Genomic DNA, 13,895 nt, shown 5'->3' with positions numbered 1-13,895 from the left:
GTTGGTCAGACTTGAGATGTAACGGGAGATTAGAGTCAGTTAGATCACAATCAAGCAATGCAAGGCTTGTTTCAACTTTATAAGCTCTTCATTCCTAAAATCTGGTCATGAGATACTGCAAACTAAGTTTTTTTTTTTTCTTGTTTGGGTTTTTTGTTTGTTTTGTTTTCTTTTAAATAAGAGGTGTTTAATCCTTTGCCTGAAAATGTTGCCAAAATACTTTTGAGGCATCCTGATTTTCTAAAAGGATTTGTGTATGTTCCTACTTCTTACTGGCTCTTCTAAAAGAGTATATCTTTATCTAAAAAGTTCATACCTGCCATAACCATATAGAGTATGCTTAAGAGAGTTCCTAAAGAAGTTATATTCGACATTTCAGTTCAAACACTTGCAGTACCCCTTGCTGGAACTATACTGCAGTAGTTTATTTCAACTGGTGGCAAGTGGAGAGGTACCTGTGGTGTGTTACAGTCAACTTTAATTTGACTGTTGATTAACACATACACAATGTGTAGAAAATAGCCTTATATTTTGAAATATTTTATTTATATTTATATTTTGAAATACACTTAAAGATTGAGAAGACTAATTTTTGGAAATCAAACTACCTTTGCATTTAAATTTTGGGAAAACATTAAAATGTTGGAATGTGTAATAATTTAATATAGGGGTTAAAGGAATGCCTCTTGAGTAAAAACAATATAAATGAAATAGAACAGACTGCATTCTGTGAATCGCAAAAATAATTTTCAGTGCCTATACTTACATTGCCATAACTATAGTGATGAAAATATCTTTCTGTTCTTAAATACTGCAGAAATGTAATAATCGGCTCAATAACGCTTCTGATAATTTGAGTCCTTGATTTTGCAGTACCTATTTGCTATTTCTGCAAAGTCAAAACTAGTGAAAGTATGATTTAGTAAGGCAACATCTCTGTATTGGCTACGGTCACTTACTTTGGTTTACAGTAAGAAAATGTGCAGTAGAGAGTAAAATGAGAAACATTCCCTGATAAGCCAATAGCCTGTATGAGAGTCACTCACTGCTGGGTGAGTCTAGAATTAATGTACCCTGAGTGTGTGTGTGTGTGTGTGTGTGTGTGTTTACCTGTGTTATGTATAGGTATGGGATTGGAGGATTTAAAAAGTTAACTTATTTTTAACTTTTAAAAGTGTCTTTGTTGGTGATGTAAAATTTGCCATTGGTGATATGACAAATTTTACCATTGCCGTGAAAATCACTATGCATTTTTGTTTGCAAATGTTGCTTTTCATATTTAACCATTTTCATATTCTGTATGGTGAATATGGGTTAGTATTCTGCATGTGATGCGGGTTCCTTTCCTATGTGATGAAACATCATTTCCCATATGAAACATCATCTCTGAGTTCCATAGATCACAAAGCAGTATTTCATTGCTCCATTAAAGTGTCATTCCCCAGTGGGTGAATAGAGCCTTGACAGGGCATGTGTCATTAATGCGTTCAGTGAAACTGCTGTGTCCTTGCTATGAAACATGTCACACAACTGCCAAGAAACTGATATGAAGACTCTATGTCTCTCCCTAGTGGCCTGTACAATCACCACATTTAGATTTAAGCACTAGAGAAGAACTGGGGAGAAATCAATTGTTAATTTTCTATAACTACATGAACCCCAAGAAAATATTTCAGAAGGTAAATGGAAGATGCTAAATATCTATAATCCCAATAGATGCAATGTTTTCATAACTTTCACCTAGGAACTTTTTTAATATTTAAAAAATCAAAAATAGCACACAAACTATGAACCAAGGTTAGCCATCCAGCCCTTCAGCCCACCCGTAAAGCCATACAAAAGATTGTAAGTAAAAATCACAAATAGAATGAAGATCTCCTTATTCCTTGACTTATATTTGCATTTACTGGATTCCTATTTCTAGTTATTTGTGGTTGCATGACTTACTGAAAAGTCTTAAAATGTTTCTCTGAAGGATGTTAACACAAACAAGACAGTGTCAAAAAAGTAAGGCAGGCAAAAGTAAAATTAACTGGACATGATGGGAACAAAAGAGAATAGCAAGTCCGAAGCTGTTCTATTTACAGTTTTTCTTATAGTATATGATTGAGTATGTTTGTCAACATCTACTCTTATAAGAGATTTCTGACATTCCTCTGAGTGATGCTACTTATATGAGGTTTTAGATATAGAAAGTTCAATTCATCTTTCATTTTGATTTCCACTCCATTATAGTCTTCTGAACTACGAATATCTGATTGGTAGCTATTTATTCACAAGACAGTTATCAAAATTGCTCATAGAAAGCAGTTAATTACTGATCTTAGTGGCATATGTCTAAGACCCATAGATCTCTAATCCTGTCCTTTTAAGTTGAGTTGAGAAAGACGGAGGGTAGTGGATTTAGATTTCATTTTGGTCTTCCAGTTCTGGTTCTGATTCCTCTTGAGAGGAAGGTCCTGGCCTCCTAGTTATCTCCATGTGTCCAACCCGGAATGCTGTTTCTCAGCTCTTGCTGGGGTTTTCACCAACAGAGGAACTGGCGTGAGACTAATGAGGGTTTCCCGAATCCCTGGGACTGTGCTTGCCTGCTTGCCTTTGGCAGTCCTGGGGTTGTTATTGAGAGTAGGAGTTTATAATCATTATCTGTGATGTTCATAACGTGTGTTATGCACTTCGCAAAGAGCTTTGCAAGTTAGTTTTGTTTTTCACTGCACCTCCATAATATGGACATTATTTTATTTCATTAAGGATGATGAACCCAAGATTTGAATGACTTAGCCAGGAAAAAGAATAGATGTTTTTTCCTTTTTTTCTTTTAAAAAAAGTTTTATGGCATATACCAACAGTCCCCGACTTAGAATGGTTCTATTTAGGACTTTTGGACTTTACAATGGTGCAAAGTCGATAGACATTCAGTAGAAACCATACTTCAAGGTTTGAATTTTGATCTTTTCCTGGGCTAATAATATGCAGTAAAATACTTTCTCTGGATGATGGACAATGGAAGTGAGCTGTGACCAGTCAGCCATGTGATCGTGAGAGTAAACAACAGGTACTCTACTGTATATTAAATATATTTTCAACTCAGGAGGAATTTGTCAGGATGTAGCCCCATCGTAAATCGAGAAGCATGTATGTTTTAGAGAAACGTGGTAACGGGTTTGGGCCTTTGGGCCTGTGATTCAGACTCCTTTCAGCCCCTCTGCTGGTCTCCTTTGGCACACTATAGCAGCGTGCAGAAAGGCAGAGAACAGCACTGTGTGTGACTTTGCAGTTAGGGGCACCTTGTTGCATTTATTTAGGTCCTAATTCCCCACAACGGGACAAACGGAAATAAACCCAGACTTTCTTCCAGGCTTTACCACATGGTGTTCGTTTGACTAAAGATAAATTATAAATGACCTAATCCATGGTAATATTGTAAGAACGACTGCTTAACTGGAGGCTTAACAAGATTTTCTGACAAACAGTTTTTCAAAGTTGTGCTCAAGTAACTTCAATGAAAGACTGTGATTTTACCTCTGCCAAATGACCTTTCACAAATAAGTGGATTTGGAAAGAACAAATTTAAGTTGGCAGAAGCGTTATACTTCCTCTGACTTCTGAGCATATATTGTTTCGCCTTTCACCAGTTACATTATTCCTTGTAGATGTGCATTTTATAAATACTATATGGGTCTACCTTTTGTTACAAACACATATTTGTATGTACAGATTTGTATAAATTGTGGATTAAGGTATCATTGATTTTTCTCATTAGAAAAAACAGATATAGCAGAGAACTTTAAACAAGGAGAGATGCTGATGAGTTTGAGTTATAGTGTAATTACAAAATTTACTATAAATATTTTAGGTTTGTGTAATTGTTTTTCTGAAACTTACTAGTGTAAATTTTTAGGGTGGCTTCTTTCCTCGGTTGATTAATTTTTTTTTCAGAGTTTATGTTTAACCATGAGAAAGCAGAGACTGTTTTTATTTAATTTGCTTTATTGGGCATCCATCATGGAATTAATCAAATTGTACATTAAATGCTTTGTCAGTGGATTAGTACTGTTTCCTTGTACTGCTGGCGCCCTAGTGGCTTTCAGGTGTTAGGAGTTATCCATGATAGTTTTTTCCAATTTTGAAACCCAAAAACTCATTTTCTTTTTCTTTCTTTTCTTTTTTTTTTTGAGACAGGGTCATGCTCTATTGCCCAGGCTGGAGTGCAGTGGCATGATGTTGGCTCACTGCAACCTCTGCCTCGTGGGTTCAAGCGATTCTCGTGCCTCAGCCTCCCAAGTAGCTGGAATTACAGGCATGTGCCACTAGAGCAGGCTAATTTTTGTATTTTTCATAGAGAGAGGGTTTTGCCTTGTAGGCAAAGCTGGTTTCAAACTCCTGACTTCAGGTGATCCACTTGATCTCCTAAAGTGCTGGGATTACAGGCATGAGCCACTGCGCCCGGCCCCAAAAGCTCATTTTCTTAAATTATTTGGTGCTATAATCCTGATCTGAACCAACATAAGGCTATTTATAGTCATTATTTTCTAATTTAAATATTTCTAATCTTCACTGGGAAAATAGTAATGTATTTATTTACATGATGCTGCCATCAGTCCTGCTTGTTTTTGGGGTGTGAGTATTAATATGTCTATGCACTTGGTTTCCAGAAAAATTCCAGGTTCAGAGACTATTGCAGTCTCCAGGCATTTTGGATAAGCAGATGGATTGTAGCGCTGTTCCACAGGCCTTCCTCCATTGCTTTATTGCCTTGGGGCTGCCTGGAAGAGGCAGGGAAAGGTAATCCAGGAATTCAAGAAAGAAGCCATGTGGATGCTCCTAATTCCTTTTTTACCCATTAGTACCAGGTTTATTTGCTCTTTAATCTGCTTCAACTCAGGGGCATGTTAATCAGTTACGAGTGGCAGCTTCAGTTCTAAGCAGGAAATTACAGTTCAGTGTGTGATGCAAAAAATGTAGAGTGAGTGATCTTGTCTATAACAAGCTTATAATCATTTTGGAGAAAATAAATTTACTCATTAAAAATACAAGTGAATTAAACTATAAATCCAGACCATGTAAGTGGTTTTGTAAGAGAGTCTTGTGAGTTACCACCAGTTGTTGGCTAGCCTTCTGGGAGTTGCATGGGCAGGCCTGGGAAAGGTGGAATGATATGAGACCCAATGTTAAAAATGAGTAGATGCTAATTACAGAAATGGGGGAGAGAGGGATGTTTTGAATATTGAAGAATGACAGCAAAGTACAGAGAAAGTAAAGGTCAGGGATATTTGGGGAAGTAGAAGCAAACCCTTTGGTGCAAAAGTCAAGAGCTTTAAGGGAAACTGAAGGGAACATGGTGGGAAGTGTGAAAACCAAAGAGAAAGTCTGAGTTTGAGTTGAAAGCAACAGGAGCCAATGAAGATTCTTTTTTTTTTTTTTTTTTTTGAGACGGAGTCTTGCTTTGTCGCCCAGGCTGGAGTGCAGTGGCGCGATCTCGGCTCACTGCAAGCTCCACCTCCCGGGTTCACGCCATTCTCCTGCCTCAGCCTCCCGAGTAGCTGGGACTACAGGCGCCCACTACCACGCCCGGCTAATTTTTTGTATTTTTAGTAGAGACGGGGTTTCACCGTGTTAGCCAGGATGGTCTCGATCTCCTGACCTCGTGATCCGCCCGCCTCGGCCTCCCAAAGTGCTGGGATTACAGGCGTGAGGCACCGCGCCCGGCCGAAGATTCTTTAGTGGTATGCTGAAAGTGAGGTTTTTAAGGAGCTTAACCTGGCATTGTTGCACAGAAGTGTCTAAGAAAGCTGACCAGAAGCTTCTCAGAAGCTTCTCAGAAGCCATTTTCAACTGCAGGGTTTCTTAAAGTGTCTGGCAGTGACTCTGCCTTTCTCATTACAGTGGCCACCCATATATGGTATTCGAACTCCTCTATATGCTCCTGATTGCTGGCGATGATAGTGGTGATTACTTTTGACTTACTGTAGGCACCCATCATTGTGCTATCTGGATACATTTACAAAAGTATAGAAATAGACATCTCTGCCATTATGGTTTGCATTCCAAACAAAGCAAGCAGTGTAAACAGTGGTCATGCTTAGATACACATACACAGACCCCCCCCCCCCCACATATTCATGCATACACCTCTTAATAGTTCTTCAGACTGCCAAGTGTGACTTACGTGCTCTTTCTTGCATGGTTAAGAATTTGTAGACAGTTCATTGAAATAGAATATTTAGACAATCAGAAGTGTACAAGATTAGAATCTCCATATTTGCACACACATTGATTTGTAGGTCAGTGGGCAATTGAAAAAAAAAGAGAAGGAGATAACCCTAAAGTGTCCTGGAAATTCCTGCTTTTTAAAATCTGCTGACAATGAGACCAGAAAGGTGGGAGTGGGGATGTGAGGAGGTGGGTAAACTACCAAATAAACAATATAAATACTTTGGCTGTTCTTATAAAAGTTTTTTTAAAATATGGTGGAATAATTTACTCAAACTCAAGAGATGCCACCTACTAGAGAAAGGACATACTGAAAGAGGAAATATTCAAATGCACAACTTTGTGTAAAAAGCAATACTTAGACAAGTTTAAAATACTCACTTCTAAAGAAGTTTCGCTTCAACCTGTCCTCATTTGGACAGGTGGAAAGATGTATATTTTGGGGTAGACCAGAAAGATGTGGTTTGTGACTTCTATAGTTGGAAAGGTTTGTATTTAGACATTTATTTTGTAATTTAATTTACCTAAAACTTTGTCCCTAAATTACCATTTTCTCTTACTTTTATGCAATAGTAAAGTATGCAGTCATAAGTGATAAAGGCTGGGATCAAAGCTAGCTATTTTGCTAACTGCAGAACCTATGCACTCTGTTTATACTGCCTGTGATAGCGCCTGGAAGAACTCACTGCCAATATTTCTGCTTGTTTCAGTCACATAACTGTTGCTTGTGTCAGTGACGTAACTTGTTTAGAGATGCAGTGCACTGGATAAGAGCACAGGGTATGGACATGCCTTTCTGTATTCATGTCCTGACTATGCCTCTTAGTACCTGTGTGACCTTCGACAAGTTACTTAGTTTCTCTGTGCTTCTTTGTAGCACAATGAGTAGATGCTAATTTTTAATTTTTTCTTTTTGTTTGTGTCTGTTTTGTGTATTTAGTTACTTTATCTTTTTTTTTTTTTTTTTTTTTTGAGACAGACTCTGGCTCTGTGGCCCAGGCTGGGTGGAGTGCAGTGGTGCGATCTCAGCTCACTGCAAGCTCCGCCTCCCAGGTTCACGCCATTCTCCTGCCTCAGCCTCCTGAGTAGCTGGAACTACAGGTGCCCACCACCACACCCAGCTAATTTTTTTTTTTGTATTTTTTTAGTAGAGACGGGGTTTCACCATGTTAGCCAGAATGGTCTCAATCTCCTGACCTCGTGATCCGCCCGCCTCGGCCTCCCAAAGTGCTGGGATTACAGGTGTGAACCACCGCGCCCAGCCTAGTTACTTTATCCTTTTAAAAGTCCTCTTCCAAAATGTAGAATATAATTAATGCCTGCTTAACCAGGTTGTTTTGAGGATAAGAATGTGTATATAGGCCAGGTGTGGTGGCTCACGTCTGTAATCCCAGCACTTTGGGAGTCTGAGTCAGGTAGATCATTTGAGCCCAGGAGTTTGAGACCAGCCTGAGCAACATGGGGAAAACCCTATCTCTACAAAAAATAGAAAAACTGGGCATGGTGACACGTGCCTGTATTCACAGCTACTCTGGAGGCTGAGGTAAGAAGATGGCTTGAGCCCAGGAGGCGGAGGTTGCAGTGAGTGAGCTGAGATCACCCCACTGCACTCCAGCCTGGGCAACAGAGTGAGACTCTGTTTCAAAAAAAAAAAAAAAAAAAAAAAACAGCATGTGCATACATATAAAGCCCTTGGAACCATGATTGGCATATAGTAAGCTTTCTGTAAATTTGTGTTAAATAGATAGTCTTCATGATCAGAAAACAAACAAATAATGTAGCATGTAAGTACTATGTCCTAGACATATGACATAACTGATTCTTCAGCACCTTGCAACTAATTTATTAAATTTTTAAAATTATAAGCTTACTGACAATTTTCCCAATTTCTAAAATATAGCGAGAGGATATAATACTGATGTTTGATTTTGAAACAGGTGAAGGAAATGCAGGGTGTTTAATCATTCAGTGTCTGGAGGCTACATACTGTAGTTCTGCCTATAATATGTTCCCACTTCCCCTGGGTGCCGGGGTTTGTTCCTCTCCTGGAGGGCAGCACAGGTGTCCATAGACCACACCAAACCAAAGAATCTGGGATGATGCTGTCTCCTTATGTGCTTCATTCATACTTAGGTCATTTGGCTGAAAAGGATTTTGGTACACATAAGCTTTTTATAGTGCCATATAATTTAATATGAACTCATCTTGAATATATTCAGAGCATATACATTTTCAAGTTTAAATGTTTATTAATGAAACATGCTAATGTTGCTACTTTGATGTGTAAATATCTCATCTATATTATTGCCACAAAAAATAAATATGCATTCTAAATTTACAGTGAAATCATCGCAGAATACCTAAAATATCAACAATTTCACTGAGGAAAATATAAAGAAAACTTAAGGGGAGAATGCTATATGCCAGAGTTAAACTTGTGTGAATTTGTTTAGGAAAATGTGATTGCACTGTTCCTAAGGGACCCTTTTCCAGAATGGTAACCAGTACAGTGTGTGCTGTCTGAGATGTGCGGACACCGGGATGAATTGTGGAGTAGATACTTTCCTTCTCTGAGAGTAAGCTGATTTGCTTGAGTACTCTAGTTTATTACAAATAGTTGATTTTGTTTGGTGGTTCTCTTTGTCAGTTTGCCAGTCAGTGTGCGTGGTTACCCTGTGCTGAAGACTACAGTGCTGGGGGCGTTGGAGGCCCGTGAGCAGACAGGAAAAAGGGAGGAAAAATCAGTGGTGGACACACTTCCCAGCTTTTGAACAGCTGACAGCATATTTTTTTGATTCAGTAACATCCAGAAAGTATTCACTTCCCTAGGATTCCAGTGCAGATGTTAGTTGGAGTATTTTAGAACTTTTGACCAGATACCACATTTTTAAACAGCATTTTTTTTTCTGACTGGAACTGGAACGAAGCACTAAACACTAAATAGACCCTCAGGTAGTATGTAAGTACATTAAAAATTAGATAATACTATATTATTCATTCACATCTCTATGGAGATACTGCATCATCTTTTTAAAAGCAATTTTCGTATTAATATTTGTATTTCAGAATTAGAATTGTATGTAAGCATATAATAAAATGAAGCTTTATAGTTCAGTGCTATTATATTTTCCCAATTATAGAATTCAAATTAACATTTTAATGTGATTTTCTTCATAGTAATTTTTCATTGTCCCACTAATTTATTTTTCTCTCAATTTTTTTTATTTAAATTTTTTTTTTTTTTAATTTGAGACGGGCCTCACTCTGTTTCCCAGGCTGCAGTGCAGTGGCATGAACGTGGCTCGTTGTAGCCTCCGCCTCCTGGACTCAAGTGATCCACCTACCTCAGCTTCCCAAGTAGCTGGGATCACAGGCACGTGCCACCCCACCCAGCTATTTTTTAAAATTTTTTGTAGAAATGAGGTCTCACTAAGTTGCCCAGGCTGCTCTCAAACTCCTGGGCTCAAGTGATCTGCCTTGGCCTCCCAAAGTGCTGGGATTACAGGCATGAGCCGCTGTTCCAGCCTAATTTCTTTTTCTCTTACAAGTGCTTTGCTTACGTTTTTATTGTTAGAAACAGGATTCAAATAACTGCTTATTTAATATTCTTTTTATGTAGAAGAAACAGTCTTGAACTTGATAATACTTTTGGTTCCAATCTGCGAAAATATTGGAAAAGGATGAGACATTTGTGAAAATAATCAGACCTTGGCACTGCGGTAGTTGAGGAAGAGTCATGCGTGTGAGTGAGTGCCACTCTGAGACAGGCAGCACTTTCTCCCTTGTGGTAATTGAATAGGGTATGGGAAGCCGACTACTTTATCTGCTTCAGGCAAGCAGTGTTCAAAGTTTAACGCCCTTTTACTGAAATGACAAACATAATCACCTTACCTAAAAGGATGTGTTGGTAATGATTTTACCAAACAGTTCACTTGGTGAACAATAGTGAAAACAGTTCACCTTCCCTTGTCTTTGTTTACAATTAAATGAGCCCCTCCAGGTCCCTCCCTGCCCCAAGAGTGGATGAATTTGGCAAATCAGACTGAAATGTTAAAGAAAATGGTCTTGACTACTCTCTTTTAACTGAACTGACCACACAGCTGCCATGAATCCTGTGATTGAATTCCTATAACCTGTAAAAGGGATTGTTATTTCCACTCACTCCAAGTTTCTTGGAAGTAGCTAGTTAATATCAGATACCAGATGCGAGGCTATTTTAAATCACTGTGGTTTAATTTACTATAATATCATTGCCTACATGGAATATTTTTAATTCTTTCTTTTTGTTTGTGTCTGTTTTGTGTATTTAGTTACTTTATCCTTTTAAAAGTCCTCTTCCAAGTTTATGTTTTGAAAAAAGAGAACACTTACTGAGATTCATGTTTGCTTACAGGTCATGACATTTATGACTTCCCTAAAAAACAAACTGATCCCTTTGTCTCAGAGCCAAATTTTAGTTTTAACGTAATAGTGATTCATTGTTTGTTCTCTCTGAGTCCTAGATCTCTCTTTTAATTTTGGTGTCTGTCCATGCCAAATTAGAATTTTATTAAGGCCAAAATTATTCATGAGTCATGACCATCACACTTAACAACTGGGTAATTTGAAGCTGCTTCAGATACACATTAAAGCAAATAATGATGTCATAAATTTTAATGCAATTTTTTGTCCCTTTAATATTGGTAGCAGTGAAGCCTGCTCTGTTAGAGACCAATTCTGTTTTACTTTAGAAAAATGTACCTTTGTGCTCATGTCCATGAGAGCACAGTGTAGTTATTTTATTACTATAATATAGCACACAGTGACACATAACTTAGTAAATTAAAGATTAAAAATATTTAAAATTGGTGATTTTTTGTGCCATGTTGATTTGACATTTATTCTTCTATCTGTCTAAAACTAGGAGCAGTGCTAGTGTGACAGCCTCAAGTCATGTTAACACGACACACGTAGAAGACTGATGCTCGGGCCTCCTCTAGTGCAAAACACCTGAAATTCAAATTTTGCTTTTCTGTGCTGTTTTCCTAATTAAATGTATCCTTGATGTTGAGTTTAACTTTATTACACCCCTGTTAAATATCTGCAATGTGTTGGGAAGGAGGAGGACACATAGGCCTGATTTAAATTTAATATAACTGTATAGATATAATTTCATTTTCCATTCAAACATTGAAATGATATAAATTAATATATGTACAGCTAAAATTAAATCTGTGATGTCGAGATGAACTCCATGCTGTCCTTGGTGCACTGTGTATTACACATGGGTATTAAATGCGTGCTTAGTGCTTAGTGAATGGGTTAGAAGGAGTTTTTTTTTTTTTTTTTTTTTTTTTTGAGATGGAGTCTCGCTCTGTTGCCCAGGCTGGAGTGCAGTGGGGTAATCTCGGCTCACTGCAACCTCCGCCTCCCGGGTTCAAGCAATTCTCCCTGCTTCAGCCTTCCGAGTAGCTGGGATTACAGGCACGCACCACCATGCCAGGCTAATTTTTGTATTATTTAGTAGGGACTGGGTTTCACCATGTTGGCCAGGCTGGTCTTGAACACCTGACCTCAGGTGACCTGCCTGCCTCTGCCTCCCAAAGTGTTGGGATTACAGGCGTGAGCCACCACACCTGGCCTAGAAAAGAGTTTTAATAGATACCCCTGTAAAATGCCAAGCAATCAGTTGCCATTAGTAAGAACTGCAACAAGTTCCAGTTAAAGATGTACATGTTTAAGAGCTGTCGTTCTTTAATAAAATATGACCAAGATGTCTTAAACATGGGCTTTAATACATGTTACTGTGGGTTTCACTCCAACTTAATAGCACACAAAGCTCTGAAGACACATGATTTCACTGGTTGTACATTCACACATTGTTTTCTGTCCATGTTTAAGTTCATTCTTGTCCAGAACAGTTTCTGGTTTTCTAAGCCTAAGGTATTAACATTTGAGTTAATTAAATCGATAGGGAGACTTTTATCTTTTTTTTTTTTTTTTTTTTTTCCTATCTGGGGGCTTTGCTTTCGCACTGACATTAGCAATTCCCTTCCTATGTGCAATAGGAAAAATGTGCAGTCATTCCAGGAGCATGGTCTCCTCAGAAGGTTAAAAGTGATTGTAACTTAGAGGTTAATGTTTCACTCCAGAGGAAAGTGTTTCACCCCACTTGATGATGTGCCCCTGGGTGCTCACAGAAAGAGTAGTACTCTTTTTTAAACCAAAATTTTAGACACGTGTTATGCAAATCTTCTTTATAAATTACACATTCTTTTCTTTCCTTTTATTCTATCTTTTACTCTAGTATACTATTTTGCAATTAAAACATTTTAAACTTCTTCCAGAAAAAAGCTTCTTCCAATAACTTCTTACTTCAAACTACTTTTACTAATGACAAAATAACTATGTCTGTCACAGTGAGGAATTATTCATTGTTTATACCACCTTGTATTATATAAATATCATCCTATAAAAAATACTACAATTTATATTGGGACTAGATTTTCTTAAATTTAAATTTAAATTCTTTTGGAAAATCAGGTTCTATCGGCTCTGTTGTCTTTTCATCTCTAATTGTACATCTTCCCACTATTTTGATTTATACATGATGTTATTATATTAGGATAGCTTTGATTTTAATGTAATATTAGCTAGTTTTATGGCTTGAAAAACTTAGTACATATACTATATTCATAAATACAGCACTATACATTCTAGCATATGGTGTGTGCACTTAATCTGAAGAATTAGACATTATTTCCTGTTCTGTGATGATTGATTGATTGGTGGTGGGGCAGAAGGTGGCCAGTCTTTGGCAACATGTAAAATTTTGTTAAAATTTTGTCAAACTGAGTTATTCCATTGCTAAATTTTGAAATCAGTATTTTTTTAGGGGGAATATCTCGAGTTTATGAGGACAGAAAGAAATATTCTTAGAAAATTGAGAAGGTTTAGTCCCTGTACATGCAAACTAGGGGGTGTTTAGATCAGAGCAAATGTCTTGCAGCAGGGGTTGACGCCAGGCCATGTTTTGTCATCAAAGCATGACTTCTATTCTGGGAATGTGGTAATTAAGAGGTAAATATTATTTACAATAGCCCTTATAAATCTTTAGTTGTTCAACAAAATAACTTGCCATCAGAGTTAGATGATTTAGCTAAAATTATTTAATTGGGTTATTCCTACTTGATCCAACATTTGATTATAATATATGTAGTAGCGTTAAATAATTTGGGATTTCTGGCCTCCGGCTGGCAGTTGAAGACTTTTTGTTGGTGGCGGGGGGCATCCTAAGGAACAACTTGCCCTCTACTAGCATTCTTTAATAGAAAAAGCTCCTATTTACTTTTTTTTTTTCCTAAATATGTGTTTTATTTCCTTTTGGCATTGTCTTTCTTGCTCCCAATTATAATTGTGAGCAAATAGCAATCGAAATTCTGTGTAACTTCCAGCACAGTTTAGTCATCAGAGCTTGCCAGCAAGTACGTCTATTGTGAGAAAACTGCATTTGCCACAGCTAGACCATCAGCACGTGAAGTCATATTGTCCTCTGTTCTGTAGTTGTTTTTTTCCTATTTATGCTTTATTCTGATTCAAGTTCAGCATCTCAGTGATCATAATTGTGGGGAAAAAATTTCATTTTGAACTATAAACAGAAAAGATACCAAGTTGTTGTATTTGAAAGATTATTTTAGAATTTG

At 37.5% G+C, this 13,895-nt stretch overlaps 1 protein-coding gene across 1 annotated transcript in view; it reads left to right on the top strand.

Moving 5' to 3' along the window:
* Positions 1–13,895, top strand: part of VEGFC (vascular endothelial growth factor C) — a 127,507-nt gene that overhangs the window by 1,285 nt on the left and 112,327 nt on the right. The gene's annotated exons all lie outside the window — the stretch shown is intronic.

Source organism: Gorilla gorilla, chromosome 3 (genome assembly GCF_029281585.2).
Source record: "Gorilla gorilla gorilla isolate KB3781 chromosome 3, NHGRI_mGorGor1-v2.1_pri, whole genome shotgun sequence".
In the NCBI taxonomy this organism is placed as follows: domain Eukaryota; kingdom Metazoa; phylum Chordata; class Mammalia; order Primates; family Hominidae; genus Gorilla; species Gorilla gorilla.
The sequence above is the reverse complement of the archived record's forward strand: the minus strand, read 5'-3'. Positions and strand labels throughout refer to the sequence as shown.